We start from the raw sequence: 17,857 nt of genomic DNA, 5'->3' as shown, positions 1-17,857 counted from the left end.
TTACTTACAGTAAGCAAATTTTAGATACTTCGCTAAGATTTCGGGCAGCACATCATTATAAATGAAGTACTTACACTTTTCTTAGACACCAATGATGGTGTTATCTCTGAATTCCGCGATTTTTTTTTAAATTCCAGTACTGTATATAATGACGCAAAGTATGCGAATAGTTCTGCAATAGTGATCCTATCCTACGTCATAATTTACATACATATCTACTTCTGTTTTGTGTATTAAAATTACTACATTTTTATGTTAATTTATTTCTGTAAATGATGATGATGATAAATTTCAATAAATGTAAGTAAGAACATAAGAACGGAAACTGGTCGCGTAAATGGAAATGGTTGTACATTTCCTTTCACCTACCTAATGCGAATATTCATGTGTCCGGACACTGGCGATGGTGTGGTATTGCCTATTTATTTGACCATATCTTTGCTTTCATTTAAGATATGTTTTCCTTGAAATGTATTTACATTATCGTCTACATCTGTCTTTATTCTGAAATAAAAACCTTTGACGTTACTTTGCATATATGTACATTCCTGCCCGAAACGCTGCGCGTGCTAGTGGCTTTACAAGACTGTAATTACCATATTTGTATCCTCACATTCCTTATGTACATTCTTGTATATGCATAAATAAATAATAAAATTAATTATAAAATGATTGGCTTGTGTGCAGGCCTTCACACTCCCTGAGCGAGCCATCAAGTAACTATAAAAAGGCATATATCTTAACTTTCACTTCTGTTATATTTATACCAAAGTATTAACATGCAGCTTATATGTCTTTCTGATAACATAAAAAACTTCGTTTTTTACAATATATAGATTCAATTAACATTGATTTTCAAAAGGTCATAGTTCCCATCGAAAGGCGAAAGGGAGAGCGTCGGCCAAGAAGCCTTGTTTAAAATATGAATATTTTTCCTCTCTAATAGGGTATAATCTCTGTGATGCATTAACACAAACTATTTTATATCTGCCTTTCTGATAACGTATATAAATATAATCTTTATTTGTGAATATTTGTTAATTAAGCAATATATCAGAGAGCGTGTAGGGTTCGGTGTTCTATGAACGAAAAGGACTGGAGTAGTTTAAATAGCGAACGCATACCAACGAATAACGCTAGTATCTATATAACAAATTTATTGTCATGTGGAATTGATTTAACTTCCAGACACTTTTTTTTAATAAATATTAAATATTTTGTGGCTGTTTATGAAAAATATTATTATAAATACACATTCTACTTGTTAATATTACCAATTAAATTTGCGACAATTTGAGCCATGAAATACGACGACTGGATCACTGTGTACAGGAGGCTGATATGGCAGCAAACACTCTCCAGGCGACCATATATCTTGGATAAGTCGCTCCACACAATTGTCGCTTGGACCGTCGACTTCCTATGGCGTCACCTCTCACATATTTACGTTTCATTTCGTTATGAAATTAGATTATTTCAGAGTAAAAATAGGTTTGATCATGTTCTACGTGTAGCACCAACATTATAGTAAGTAAATATACCATATTTCTTCATTACTTACGTAATGCTAGGACGATTTGGGTAGTTTTGGGCCGATTTGGGTAATTCTATGGACCCCAACACACTGCAACCCAAGACGAATCAGACCAACTTAAGCTCCTTGATTCTGTCATCATCTCATCACATGATTTTCCCCATGAAACTGACAGAGAAGACTGTACTGCCATCGTGATCCAGGAATTGCGTACTAAGTTGAATTATTCAATCGAAGCAAGAGACATTAAGTCAGCTTATAGAGTGGGTACCAAATCATCTGGTACAAACAACAGAAAGATAAGGGTGAAGTTAGATAGCTGCTCCCGCAAGTCAGACCTTATCATTACTGCAGTCGCTATGAAATCCAATGTTTATGTGAACGAATGTCTTACCAGATTCAGACAAAATCTCTTATTTAAACTACGTGGAATTTGTAATAGATCCACTGCTATTAAACATTGTTTTGTGCGCGATGGTAAAATAATAGCTAGGAAGACTGACTCTGGAAAAACTTATGTCATAACCACTGAAGCACACCTCAATTCTTTCCTGGATGACTGTGGGATATCAGCTGAATAACCAGAACATAATTTGTAGTCTCACACACAACCAAAGTGTACTTAAGCTCTGCCTTTCCTTTCCAAAGGTGTTTATTTTTATTTTTATTTTTTTTATTTTTTTTGTTTGTCATCTTTGCCTGTTTTATACTCTTAATTATTTGTTCTTAGTTAATCCCCTTGTCACTAAACCTAGGGCTTTTTATTACCCTGTTAATTAACCATTACTAAGCTAATTATCTTCAAGATCATTTTTTTATGATTATTATCTTTCTTATTATTTTTTATTTTACATTTATATTGTCAGTCTCTACTGATTTTTTGTTTTTTATTTTATGTAACTTCTGTGTCCTCCCTGGCTATCTATTGGATCTTTATTTTACTTCTAAATTGTTACTATTTTATTGTATTTGCTTTTATTCTTGTGTTTTGCTCTACCGTGTATCTTGTATCGTGATCCCTCTGCATCCCTATGCACACTGATATTGATCCTGATCAAAATCTTCTGTCTCATATCTACACCAACCAGCACATTGATCATCATTATTGCAAGTATTTCACAGCACACCAGGCTAAAAACAAACTTCAAAATAGCACCTGTCTATCAGTTTATAACCAAAATGTTAGATCACTTGGTAAACATTTTGACGATTTAAATGCATTACTCACAGCAATAGGTACTAACCTATCGTTCATTATTTTAACAGAAACTTGGCTAAATAAAGACTATACCCAACTCTACAACTTAGCTGGTTATAAAGCCATTCATAACTGTAGGCCTAATAAAAAAGGTGGTGGCACAGCTATATATTACCGAGATACATTTATCTGCAACAGTGTTATTAGTGACAGAGATGACTACTGTGAATATACTTTTGCTCAGTTTACAATTAAATCCCTTAAATCCTCTTTGACTATTGGAGCCATCTATAGATTTCCCAATACTAACATAGCTTCTTTCTCAGACAACCTAAGGAATCTTATTATAAACAACAATCTCAACAAAAACCACATCATTCTGGGAGGAGATTTTAATATTGACCTGGGTCAACAAAATTGCTCTCAAGTTGACTATTTCCTTAACAGCATGAACTCCTGTATGCTAATCCCCACAATCACCAAACCTACCCGAGTCACTCAAACATCAGCCACTACCTTGGACCACATATGGACAAACATAACAGCTCCCCTTGTATCTGGTATAATCTACGACAGAACAACTGACCACTATCCTACCTTTCTCATAGCGAACATGGACATAACACCACCAAAAAGCAAGAAACTTTCATTTAGGCTACACAGTGAATCAGCTTTAGACAATCTTACAGAGGCACTTTACAATATTAACTGGGATTCTGAATTCAATAATACCCATGATATAAATTCATTAGCTAACCTCTTCATCTCCAAAACTCTAAGCCTCCACAACCTTCATTGTCCCCTTCTTACCAAGCAAGTAACTGACAAAAGATTAAACAATCCATGGCTCACAAGTGGCATTCTCAACTCAATCAACAAGAAACATGAATATGAAAAGAAAGTTAGGATTGGCCTAGTTTCAAAGGAAGTAGCTAAAAGGTACTCATCAATGCTTACCAGTATCATAAGAAAGGCAAAACTTGCATATTATGTGAATAGATTCAATGAAGCAAAAGGCAACATGAAAAGCACTTGGAAAACTATCTCTAGTATCCTAGGAACTAAACAACACTCACATAACCAAATAAAACTCTACAAGGATGGGGATATACCGTCAACTGATTTAGAAAAGGCAAATGAATTTAATAGTTTCTTTTCATCGGTTGGTGCTAATCTTGCCAGTAAAATCCCACAGACTCAGACACATATTAACACATATCTCTCAGGCAGCTATCCAAACTCTCTTCTCCTTTCACCAATCAGCCCGGCAGATGTTGTGTCCATCATACATTCTCTAAAAACCAAGGCAGGGAACACCAGTGAAATTCCGTCCATTGTATACAAGAGAGCCTCCCATGCCCTTGCCCCACCCATATCACTACTGTTCAACAAATCTATAGAGTATCACACCTTCCCTGATATCCTCAAAAAAGCAAGAGTAACGCCAGTCCATAAATGAGGCAATCCGGCGGACATAAACAATTATAGACCAATATCAAATCTACCCATTCTATCAAAAATATTTGAAAAAATTATTTACAAACAGCTCTATTCCTACCTCGTAAAATTCGACATACTCAGCCCCTGCCAGTTTGGCTTCCGGTCCCAAAAGAGCACCAATGATGCAATCATTAGTCTCCTTGACATTATCTACTCAGCCCTTGACAAAAATGAGTTTCCGATTGGACTCTTCATTGACCTAAGAAAAGCCTTTGATACTGTTAATCACAACTACCTCTTACTTAAACTCCAGCATTATGGAATCCGAGGCCTTGCCCTTGACTACATCCGATCCTATCTTAGTGACAGACACCAATATGTAACCATCAATGATACAACTTCTTCCACTCTACCAATTACCGTTGGAGTGCCACAGGGCAGCATCTTAGGACCTCTTCTATTTCTTATATATATAAACGATCTGCCTAATGTCTCTAATATTCTCAAACCTATATTGTTTGCTGACGATACTACCCTTATCTACTCAAACCTCAACCCACATACACTAAATAATGTTGTGAATAATGAATTAAAAAAAGTCCACTTATGGATGTCAATCAACAAACTAACATTCAACATCGAAAAGACTTACTACATCTTATTTGGAAGCAAATCATCAAATGCAATTCAGCTACAGATAGACAACATTAACATCAGTAATAAAAATGATGGCAAGTTTCTTGGCCTATTCCTAGACAAGAGACTCAACTTCAGCACCCACATTCAACACATAACTAAGAAAGTCTCTAAGACAGTTGGTATACTCTCCAAAATCAGATATTATGTTCCTAACTCTGCTCTCCTCTCACTATATTATGCACTAATCTACCCCTATCTTAATTATGGTATCTGTGCATGGGGGTCTACCACTGCAAACCGCCTTAAGCCCATCATCACACAGCAAAAATCTGCTATCAGAATAATAACTAACTCTGCTTTCAGACAACACTCAGCTCCCTTGTTTAAATCCCTAAACTTGCTAAATATTAACTCCCTCCACACATTCTCTTGTGTCAACTACATTTACAAAACCCTGTTCTTAAATGCAAACCATGCTCTGAAACTCTCCCTGGACAGATGTAATAGGACCCATTATCACCACACCAGAAATAAATATCTCTTTGATATCCCCAGGGTCAAACTTAATCTGTGTAAACACTCTATGCAAATTAAGGGACCTAGTCTATGGAACACTCCCTAGTGAATTGAAAAACTGTAAAACTTTTGCCTTATTTAAAAGCAAAACCAAAAAGTACCTAACTTCATCTTAGTTTCCTACACTGAGCTTTAAATTTGCTCTGTACCTAGTGTTACCCAATCTCCTAATTTTTATGTAATATCAAACAACCTTATCATTGTGCTCATTGCTGTCTTCTTTTATGTGCTAGCCATATGCTGTATTGTGACTACCAATTTTTGTCAACTACCATTCAAGCTGTCATTGCAATCAATCTTATATTGTTTCTGCTGTATTGTGCCTACCAATTTGTTGTCAACTACCATTTTAAGCTGTCATTGCAATCAATCTTAGCTACCTATGTGCTTTAATATACTGTACCTACAATTTTCTCTCATCATTTTTTTTTTCATTTCATGTAATCTGTTATCATTTTGTGTCTATAAATTTTGCAAGTATTTATCTCCTTAAAATTTTCTTAGATTAAGGACCTGCCCGAAACGCTGCGCGTGCTAGTGGCTTTACAAGACTGTAATTACCATATTTGTATCCTCACATTCCTTATGTACATTCTTGTATATGCATAAATAAATAAATAAATGGAACCGTCCACTCGCTGAAGAGTAGGTAAGGTAAACGCCAAAACTCTATTAGGTTTTAAAATACAGATAGAAAAGATTATCTGGGCAAATGGATGGAACCTTTGATAAGCCGCCAGCTTCCTGTCCTCGTCGAGGTCACTAGTATTAGTGGCTCTCGGGTAATATAAAGTACACTTAAAGTCAGCAAAAATCAGTAACCAAAGAAAATGGGAAGAGCACCGTGGCGGACAAGCGAGCGAGCGAGTGACGTCATCACAACAAAGGTTGCTATAGACGTCTCCATGACTCGTGAAGTTCGCCTGTCTTAAAGACCTGTGTACACAATACCCGCCAAATTGTCCCTCCCACAGTACTCTCAGGACACTTATGGCAGTGTAAGTGTGTGGTGAGGCCACACCACTGAAGACATTGAGGATATACCACGAGGGAGAGACAAAACTGTTGAAGGAAGGAGTCACTGGCTCCACCTGACCACCTTATTCCTCGCACTCTCATCATCCTCCGTAAGTACTGGAGTACTTTCTGCTCCACCATTGTCTTACACCCCAACATGCAATTGTTGGGGTGTGGAAATAGGCCTGTGGAATAGTTGGGGGTGTGGACGTAGGCCAATGACATTGTTGGGGTGTGGTTATTGGCCTATCGAATGATTATTTTTATAATAATAATAATGAGAAAATCCACTGGGACTGTGGGGTGTTGCAAACTCACGCCCAAGGCATTGTCAGCCGCATACTCTACCACTGACTTCCTTAAAGTCTTGCAATCAGATTTCTACTGATATCACAGGAAGTCTGTGATATCCTTATATCACAGGAAGTCTTGAAGCCAGTCCAAGTTTTATGTAAGACCCCTAAGCACTCGGGTGAAGGGGTAAAGTATTGTAGTTGAACACCGTATGCCCAACTTCAGATACACTGAAAATCATACGAAGGTGATATACATCAATGAACAATCCACTGGGGCTGTGAGGTGATGCAAACATTGCAGGTTCGCATCGCCTCACAACCCGAGTGAATTTTCTCATTGATGTATATCACATTAGTGTGATGTTCTGTGTGTAAATAATAATAATAATAATAATAATAATATTAATAATAATAATATTAATAATAATATTATTATTATTATTTATTCAAAAGATTGTGTGTACTAAGAACATAAGAGTATTGTTCAATTGAAGGGACAGAAGTTACACATACTAATGAAGCCACTATTACGCAAAGCCTTTCGGGCAAAATTAATAATAATATAGAAATTTTTTAATTAATGTTGTGACGGGATAAAACACTTAATACTATTAGAGAAGTAAGCTAACAAAATGAGAATGTTCAAGGAAAATTAAAAATTAATGCAAAGGTGATACTTAAGGATGACAAGCATAGACTATTACATTATTGAGTCAGTAGTTCTAGCAACAGTACAGTAGTTTATGTACATTAATTACAGGATGGAAATACAAGGCCTAATCTAGAAAAGCAAGTGAACTGCTCCTCATAACATTTTCTTGGAACATATCAGAACATAGAGTAACATCCTATAATTTAAGGTTAATGGGGCCAACACTTACAAATAACCAAGATCATAAAGGACACGATTAAACACTTTATCAAAGAAATGTATGAAATTAGATAACATTAAATGTAGGCAGTAAATGTAGAAATTAAATGAGTAATACAGTGTGCCCTCGCTTGAACGAACTATATGGGGGCGTAGCCGATTCATTTCAGCGTGGAATTCATTCCATCAATCCGGCCCCAGCAACCCCCTTCCCCCCAAAAATACGATCACATTAATACATATGCCAGTACACATTTGCCTTATGAAAAATTTAAATAACAAAGAATTTGTATTGCAATGAGTGCTGGTAAGGTGTGTCCTTACCAGTTTAGTTGTGTAGTGCAAACTGTGTTAGCCTTAATATCCTGAGAGTGCCACACACATGAATATAAATTGTTTAAAGAACAGTAACTTTTCTAACAAATGTACATTATTCACTACAGTCTGTACATGAAGTACAGAGCACTAGAATCACACTACTGCAGTACATGTATATCACTTAAACAACACTTTGTACATTTAATGTCATTAGAACTGTACTGTACAGCTCATTTGGTACTCCCAGGTAAGTTATGGCTAGTGCTGGGTGCTGGTCCAGTTGCCTGGGCATCCTCGGAAGGTGAGTTCTTGCTAGTGCTGGGTGCTGGTCTAGTTGCCTGGACATCCTCGGAAGGTGAGTCCTTGCTAGTGCTGGGTGCTGGTCCAGTTGCCTGGGCATCCTTGGAAGGTGAGTCCTTGCTAGTGCTGGGTGCTGGTCCAGTTGCCTGGGCATCCTCAGAAGGTGTGTCCTTGCTAGTGCTGGGTGCTGGTCTAGTTGCCTGGGCATCCTCAGAAGGTAATTACCTAAGTGTAATTACCTAAGTGTAGTTACAGGATGAGAGCTACGCTCGTGGTGTTCCGTCTTCCCAGCACTCTTTGTCATATAACGCTTTGAAACTACTGACGGTCTTGGCCTCCACCACCTTCTCCCCTAACTTGTTCCAACCGTCTACCACTCTGTTTGAGAAAGTAAATTTTCTTACATTTCTTCAGCATCTGTGTTTAGCTAGTTTATATCTATGACCTCTTGTTCTTAACGTTCCAGGTCTCAAGAAATCTTCCCTATCGATTTTATCAATTCCTGTTACTATTTTGTATGTAGTGATCATATCACCTCTTTTTCTTCAGTCTTCTAGTTTTGGCATATTTAATGACTCTAACCTCTCCTCGTAGCTCTTGCCCTTCAGTTCTGGGAGCCACTTAGTAGCATGTCTTTGCACCTTTTCCAGTTTGTTGATGTGCTTCTTAAGATATGGGCACCACACAACTGCTGCATATTCTAGCTTTGGCCTAACAAAAGTCGTGAACAATTTCTTTAGTATATCGCCATCCATGTACAGTATTTAAAAGCAATTCTGAAGTTAGAAAGCGTGGCATAGGCTCCTCGCACAATATTCTTTATGTGGTCCTCAGGTGATAGTTTTCTATCTAGAACCACCCCTAGATCTCTTTCTTTATCAGAATTCTTTAAAGATTTCTCACATAATATATAGGTTGTCTGGGGTCTATGTTCTCCTATTCCGCATTCCATAACATGGCATTTATTAACATTAAATTCCATTTGCCAAGTGGTGCTCCATGTACTTATTTTGTCCAGGTCTTCTTGAAGGGCATGACAATCATCTAAGTTTCTTATCCTTTCTATTATCTTAGCATCATCAGCAAACATGTTCATATAATTCTGTATACCAACTGGTAGATCATTTATGTACACAATAAACATCACTGGTGCAAGAACTGAACCCTGTGGTACTCCACTTGTGACATTTCTCCAGTCCGATACATTGCCTCTGATCACAGCCCTCATTTTTCTATCAGTCAGAAAATTTTTCATCCATGTTAGAAGCATACCTGTCACTCCTCCAATATTTTCCAGTTTCCAGAACAACCTCTTATGTGGAACTCTGTCGAAAGCCTTTTTTAGGTCCAGATAGATGCAGTCAACCCAACCATCTCTTTCCTGTAATATCTCTGTTGCTCGATCATAGAAACTGAGTAAATTCGATACACAGGATCTTCCAGATCGAAAACCATACTGTCTGTCTGATATTATATCATTTCTCTCCAGGTGTTCTACCCATTTAGTTTTAATTATTTTTTCCAATATTTTGACTATTACACTTGTCAATGATACCGGTCTATAATTAAGGGGGTCTTCCCTGCTTCCACTTTTGTAGATTGGAACTATGTTAGTCTTTTTCCACACATCAGCTACAACTCCTGTATACAGGGATGCCTGAAAAATCAGTTGAAGAGGAATGCTGAGCTCAGGTGCACATTCTCTCAGAACTTATGGTGAAACTCTATCTGGACCAACTGCTTTGTTCTTATTTAGCTCCTTGAGCATTTTTTCCACTTCGTCTCTGGATACCTCTATGTGCTCTATGTTGTTCTCTGGAATTCTTATTGTATCTGGTTCCCTGAAGATTTCATTTTGTATAAACACACTTTGGAACTTTTTGTTTAATGTTTCACACATTTCCTTTTCATTTTCCGTGAATCTATTTCCCATTTTCAACCTCTGAATATTATCCTTTACCTGCAATTTGTTGTTTATGAATTTATAGAACAGACCTGGTTCTGTTTTGCATTTGTCTGCAATCCCTTTCTCAAAATTTCTTTCTGCCTCTCTCCTCACTGCCGTGTAGTTGTTTCTCGCATCTTTGTATCGCTGTTATGTTTGGGGCTTCGGCCTCTTCCTGTATTGATTCCATTTTTGTGTCTTTTGGTCTCTGGCCCTCTCGCACTTTCTGTTGAACCAATCCTGTTTCCTAGTTCTGCTTCTCTGTTTTGGTATAAATTTTTTTGTGCCTTTATCATATATTTCACAAAACCTGACATACATCTCATTCACTTCCTTGCCTAGCAACAAGTCTGTCCAATTATACTCACTAAAAAAATTTCTAAGGTTGCCATAATGTCCTCTCCTAAAGTCAGGTTTTTCATTTGCATCAACCGTCATATTTTCTTCCAGATTATAACGCATTGCATACTTTATTCCCAAAAAGACATGGTCACTTTTACCCAAGGGAGGAAGGTACTGAATGTCAAATATTTCTTCCTCCTTCCAGGTAAATATCAAATCTAGCATGGAGGGGACGTCCCCTTCCCTCATCCTCGTAGCTTGTTTAACATGTTGATACAAGAATGTTTCCAGGATGAGGTCTACAAATTTACAGGTCCTGAAATCTTCTGTTTTAGCTTCACATGCTTCCCAGTCTATGGATTTCAAGTTGAAGTCGCCGACTATCAACAGTCGTGAACTATCGTTATCCGCTCTCGCTATGATCTCTCTCATTATTGTTATAAGACCTTCTCGTTTACTATCTAGCTCCTCCTTTGACCATGTGCTGCTTAACGGTGGACTATATGCATTTATGATCATTAGTTTATCATCCTCATGGCAGATCTCTAGTGCTATTATGTCAACTTCTTGTGGATTGGCAGTCACTATTTCGTTCACCTTTTGGTGTTCTTTCACCAGCACAGCAACGCCACCGCCTTTCCTGATTTTTCTGTCCCGTCTCCAAATTGAATAGCCCCTTGGGAATATGACCTCATTTAAAATAGCATCTTCAAGTTTTGTCTCCGTGAGTGCAACAATGTCTGGTGTCTGCAGCTGTATTATATCACTTAACTCCAGTATCTTTGATCTTACTCCATCTATGTTGGTGTATGCAATCTTGAGGAACTTGTTCCCCCTCTTCTTATTTTTCACTCCCCCTTTCTCTAATGATTTTGTTGGTTTGCCTTTATGTACCACTTTACTGGCCTGCCTACCCCTATCACTTTGTAGAAAAAAGAATTGATTTCTTCTTCATTCCTGCTCTCATTTAAACGTTTTGCCTCAGCGAGGTTCAGTTTCAGCTTCTCTCTATCTTCTTTTGAAAGATCTCGTCTTAACGACCACACTTTCCCATCCTCATCACTTTGTAATTTTCTAGCATTCCTTAATACGTCTTCCATTTGTTTGGTACCATTTAGGGTGATCCTCAAAGGTCGATCTTTCCCTTTTACATATCTGCCTATTCTCCTGTAGTCGCAGACATTCTCTATGGTTGTAAGACCTTCCACGAGGCCAACAATTTTATCTACTACTTTTTCTTCTTCTACAGCTCTTTCTGACCTAGATGTTATCTCCTTTTCCTTGCAGCGAAAAATGATCAGGGACTTACTCCGATCAACTGTGTTTTGCACCAACTTTGGGTTAGATGCCAATTCTTTCCTCACTTCTAGCCTAATGTTTGTTTTATCTTGGTTGCTGCAGTGTTTGACTTCCTTTACTGCTTCTTCTATTTTTTCCTTCTCCTTAAGGTGTGTCCTTGCTAGTGCTAGGTGCTGGTCTAGTTGCCTGGGTATCCTCAGAAGGTGAGTTCTTGCTAGTGCTGGGTGCTGGTCCAGTTGCCTGGGCATCCTCAGAAGGTAATTACCTAAGTGTAGTTATAGAATGAGAGCTACGCTCGTGGTGTCCCGTCTACCCAGCACTCTTTGTCATATAACGCTTTGAAACTACTGACAGTTTTGGCCTCCACCACCTTCTCATTTAACTTGTTCCAACCGTCTACCACTCTGTGAAAGGGAATTTTCTTATATTTCTTTGGCATCTTTGTTTAATTAGTTTAAATCTATGACCTCTTGTTATTGAAGTTCCAGGTCTCAGGAAATCTTCCCTGTCGATTTTATCAATTCCTGTTACTATTTTGTACGTAGTGATCATATCACCTCTTTTTCTTCTGTCTTCTAGTTTTGGCATATTTAATGCCTCTATCCTCTCCTCGTAGCTCTTGCCCTTCAGTTCTGGGAGCCACCTAGTAGCATGTCTTTGCACCTTTTCCAGTTTGTTGATGTGCTTCTTAAGATATGGGCACCACACAACCGCTGCATATTCTAGCTTTGGCCTAACATAAGTCGTGAACAATTTCTTTAGTATTTCGCCATCCATGTATTTAAAAGCAATTCTGAGGTTAGAAAGCATGGCATAGGCTCCTCGCACAACGTTCTTTATGTGGTCCTCAGGAGATAAGTTTTCTATCCAGAACCACCCCTAGATCTCTTTCTTTATCAGAATTCTTTAAAGATTTCTCACATAATTTATAGGTTGTGTGAGGTCTATGTTCTTCTATTCCACATTCCATAACATGGCATTTATTCACATTAAATTCCATTTGCCAAGTGGTGCTTCATATACTTATTTTGTCTAGGTCTTCTTGAAGGGCATGACAATCATCTAAGTTTCTTATCCTTCCTATTATCTTAGCATCATCAGCAAACATGTTCATACAATTCTGTATTCCAACTGGTAGATCATTTATGTAGAAAATGAACATCACCGGTGCAAGAACTGAACTCTGTGGTACTGAACTTGTGACATTTCTCCAGTCTGATACAATGCCTCTGATTACTGCCCTCATTTTTCTATCAGTCAGAAAATTTTTCATCCATGTTAGAAGCTTACCTGTCACTCCTCCAATATTTTCCAGTTTCCAGAACAACCTCTTATATGGAACTCTGTCGAAAGCCTTTTTTAGGTACAGATAGATGCAGTCAACCCAACCATCTCTTTTCTGTAAAATCTCTGTGGCTCTATCATAGAAACTGAATAAATTCGATACACAGGGTCTTCCAGATCGAAAACCATACTGTCTGTCTGATATTATATTATTTCTCTCCAGGTGTTCTACCCATTTAGTTTTTATTATTTTTTCCAATATTTTGACTATTACACTTGTCAAAGATTTTGGTCTATAATTGAGGGGAGTCTTCCCTGCTGCCACTTTTGTAGATTGGAACTATGTTAGCCTGTTTCCACACATCTGCTATAACTCCTGTACACAGGGATGTCTGAAAAATCAGCCAAAGTGGTATACTGAACTCAACTGCACATTCTCTTAGAACGCATGGTGAAACTCCATCTGGGCCAACTGCTTTGTTCTTACTTAGCTCCAAGAGCATTTGTTTCACTTCGTCTCTAGACAGCTCTATGTGCTCTATGTTGTTCTCTGGAATTCTTATTGTGTCTGGTTCCCTGAAGATCTCATTTTGCACAAACACACTTTGGAATCTTTCGTTTAGTGTTTCACATACAGTGGTACCTCGAATAACGAATTTAATCCTTTCTGTGTTCGTCATGTGAAACGGACGTCATACAAAACAAATGTCCCCATTTAACCATTGTGATGCACTGTGTTTATTGTGAAATTCCCCCAGTGTGCATGACATCAAATGTTCCCCAAAATATAATTTTTCTTTGTAAAATGATAAATTACCTTCCCTGAACATGTCTATGTAAAAATAATTACCAAATTCCACTTACTTTGGCTGTGAGGACGTGGACAAGGTGTGCTGTGACGTCATCAAGGGCTGGTCGCCCGTGTGTGAAGCTCCCAGACACGGTCGCGCATGCCATTCAAGCACCGCGTTTTGCCACAAATATATTTTCAAATATTTTTTCTATGTATTTCCAATGCGGTTTTATTTGTTGCTTTTATCGTTTATGATGCATATTTGTGACCTTTACAATATGTATACAGTAGAATGTTCATAATTTTCCATGGTAACTGTGTCACATGTGTCAGTAAGGTGTCCACAATAAATGTTTATTGTCACAATATTACGTGGTAAAAATTCACTAAAATTACAATATGTACAGTTTCACATACTATTTACACAGTAACACACTCAGTACTTTGAAGGTGCGTAATAGTCAACGAAGTAGCCCATGGTATTCACCCGACTTTGCTCTCCTTGCACCAGCTACAGATAGATTTTTGTTTCCTGTTTCATCGTTTTGTGTGCTTGCAAATAACGCACTCTCATGCACCCTTGGCTTTAGTACTTGTAGGTGGTATGTAGCCAAGCTTGTAAAGCATAAGGTAGTATTGAAACAATTATAGGAAAAGCTCAATTTTTTTTTTTTTTTTTTTTTTTTTGAGATTTGTAAGGTAGTCTTGAAAAGATCGCTTTGTAAGGTCCCACACAGGAAGAGATTCAGCTAGCCTCAAAGAGTGTCCATCAGTCAGGAAGAGATTCAGGTATTCTTGAAAATATCTATGGACAATACCACCATGGAAGCCACTAACCCTGTTCATCTATGCTACTTGTATCAGATGCATCATCACTGAACGCAGAAAACGATTCATCTATATAAATTGGAGATGGCAAGGGTGGGGCTCAGAGCTACAACTGGATACGCTCGCTGTATCATCCTCATAGGTGCTGTATCACTGGCATCCGACTGTTGTGTTAAGCCCTTATTGCGCCTAGCTTCACCTATGTTATGACCCTTATGTTCTTCAAACAATAGGGTCTGAATTGCACCGACTGAGTGCAGTCTTTCAACACCGTGTCGGACAGGTGTTTGAGAGCCAGAGGCACGTGTGCCACAAATGGTTGCTCACGCAGTACTAACCCAGCCAGCAGCCCTTGTCTTTCATATTCGTTATAGCAAAAGGTTCGTTCAGTGTTTGTTGGGTAGGCTGCTCCATTATGACAATCTTTCTTTGTTTCAAATGTGTTCCATTTGTTTTGTATTTGTCACTTACGTCTCAATAATGGAGCAGCCTACCCGACAAACACTGAATGAACCTTTATGGCATTTGTCCATTTTTCAAATTGTTTCAACAGTTCTTTTATTTTTTTTTTATTTAAGAAACATGAGCAGCCGATCTGTAGACCACCGAACGAACCTTTTTGACATTTGTACTGGTTTTCAAAATTCTTAATTTTTTTTATTTTTTACGTTTTTTGTATGTAAGAAGCATGGAGCAGCCTACCTGCCGACCACCGAACGAACCTTTTGCTATAAGACAAATGAAAAATAAATATTGAACACATTTGAAGAAAAGAAAATGTCATAATGGTTTGTTGAGTGTATATGTAAGGTAGGCTGCTCCATTATTGAGACGTAAATGACAAATACAAAACAAATGGAACACATTTGAAACAAAGAAAGATTGTTATAATGGAGCAGCCTACCTGCCAAACACCGCACGAACCTTTTTGACATTTGTTGTATATCAGACATTTCATTTCTTTTTTCCTACAAAAACGTCAATGCTTTGCAACATCTCAGCAGTCACCCCTTTATATCCCAGCATCATTAGCATCTTTAAACAAGAACAACATAATTTATGTGCATCTTCGGAGGCGTCTAAGAATGTGCAAGAAGCAGCGCGACCCCACCATGTAGTGTTGACGTCACTCAAACCAGCGTTCGTCATACGGGACGATTTGATGCCGATCGGGCCGTTCGTTACCCAAAATGTTCGTCTTTTGGGGCGATCGTTATGCGAGGTACCACTGTAGTTCTAATTCATTAATTTACTTATATGTTTTAATATACGTTGTTTGACATTCGTACTCGAGTATGTGAAAGCTGTAGGTGAATGTGTGTTGGAATGATGTCAAGAAAAAATAACCCTCAAAAAAACAAAATATTGGGATAATTGTAATGATTTAGGGGATAAAAATTTATACTTTATAAAAGTGATAAAGCCCTAATCTGGTCCCTAATCATCAAAACTGCCTAAAGAGACAAAGAAAATAGAATTTGAAATCTGTGAAAAACTCAGTCGAAAAAATTCAAAGTCCCAAGTTCTGCCAGTTGTGACTGATTTATTTGATAACCAATTTCATTCTATCTTGACATAGTTAGGGATGGGTATGCATTCTCTAGGATGTAGAGGTTATAACAACATCAGATAATAAACAAATTAGAACAAAAAATATACCCCTGTTGGAAATTTCCAACACCGAATACAACACTGTTGTCTTCTCATTAATTATTACTAACTCTACTGATTATTGTAGTAAGTAGAAATAACATAACATAGAATTCTCATGTACTAATAATTTCATCTGTGCAGTAGGCTAGAATTCTCACGTCACCCGACGCCAGTATTGCGTCAGATTTCATTACAATAAACACATTATATCCAATGTATCTGAGAATTGAATTCGATTCTCTATAACCAAGGCGTTCTGTGTGATAATTAATTACAGATAAATTGACCTCCAACTAAAAGCCGAATAGAGCGTTAGAGTCATAGCGGTTATCTAGTAATGAAAATTAACGTCACAAGTGAATGCCATGGAGAGACATTAATTCCTCTCCCTTATATGTTTACTATCACTAAATTGGCAAATAATAATATTTCCCTCTTCTAAATAATAAACCCGTCCTGTCTCCAACATTTCAAGCACAAATGCGAGAAATACTAATATTCATGACAATAATTTGTCTAATGAACGCGAGACGCGGCGTGGGTGAGGAGGGCACGCCAGTACACGTGGATGGAAGCTCTCGAGCAGACCTGTCCTCATCGTGCTCACGAGGAGACGCCATTGCCCAGTCATCAGGGTAGACGTTAACCATCCTCAGATGAAAGTCGCCACTGTGAGGCGTGAACAACCTTGCAGATAATATCTTCAACTGGTGTCGGTGTAACATAAGGAACCTTTTTAATCTGGTTCTTGACTACACGTGACCGGCCAGTGAAGCGCGCCATTATCCAGGATAGGGTGAAGCCAGAGCCTGGGACGCGAATTTCGGCAATCTTAAAACTTATACAGTGCCCATATCAGCTAAGTATCTTATCCTTATTTGATGCATCTTGTAAGGTGTAGTATAGTAGCTGGGTGATTGACCGTGACGACGTATACCAACACCAAACCACAGGTTATTACCCATTATCGCCTGTGAATGTTAATTTCTTGAACATAGAGATTCAGTAGTTTAATTAGTTGCTACTGTAAATATTTGTCTTGCAGCACGTGAGAAGAATTCTCCCTGCCGCCTTCTCCCATGTTAATCCATCCCACTCGTCAGCCAGCCGAGCCCAGGGAATTAGAGGAAGCGTCGTGACTTACCCACAAAGGAATCGTCATTAAGCTAAGATTCCTTTGTATTCATTTATTAATTATCTGGAATTATTTACATGCAGAGTTCCTTTGGATTAACGTGTGTTTATTGTGATTATCATTATTATACTCATATTCTATGTTCCCATTCATGGAAATGACATTGGTTTTCATTATAATTCATAGGATTAGATTATTATAATTTGGATTAGTGAACGAACCACACTAGTTCCTGGACGTACTGACTTCCAGTAATAACCCCCCAATGTAGGTGTTTGAGGGTTTGATTCATTTAATTATACAGCCCATTAATTATTTCTATGATCATATTCTCTAGTATTTTATCCATAGTTACTGGTTCATCTAGGAATTATCTAATGATCAGAAAT

At 37.9% G+C, this 17,857-nt stretch overlaps 1 protein-coding gene across 1 annotated transcript in view; it reads left to right on the top strand.

The window, feature by feature from the left end:
- Positions 1-6,287: 6,287 nt before the first annotated feature.
- Positions 6,288-17,857, top strand: part of LOC123751313 (tripartite motif-containing protein 59-like) — a 50,687-nt gene continuing 39,117 nt past the window's right edge. The window contains exon 1 of the mRNA XM_045733406.2: positions 6,288-6,514. The gene's annotated coding sequence lies outside the window, so the exon portion shown is untranslated. The remainder of the gene's footprint in view (positions 6,515-17,857) is intronic.

Source organism: Procambarus clarkii, chromosome 60, assembly GCF_040958095.1.
Source record: "Procambarus clarkii isolate CNS0578487 chromosome 60, FALCON_Pclarkii_2.0, whole genome shotgun sequence".
Lineage (NCBI taxonomy): Eukaryota > Metazoa > Arthropoda > Malacostraca > Decapoda > Cambaridae > Procambarus > Procambarus clarkii.
Note: the sequence above shows the minus strand (reverse complement) of the source record. Positions and strands in the feature narration are given on the sequence as shown.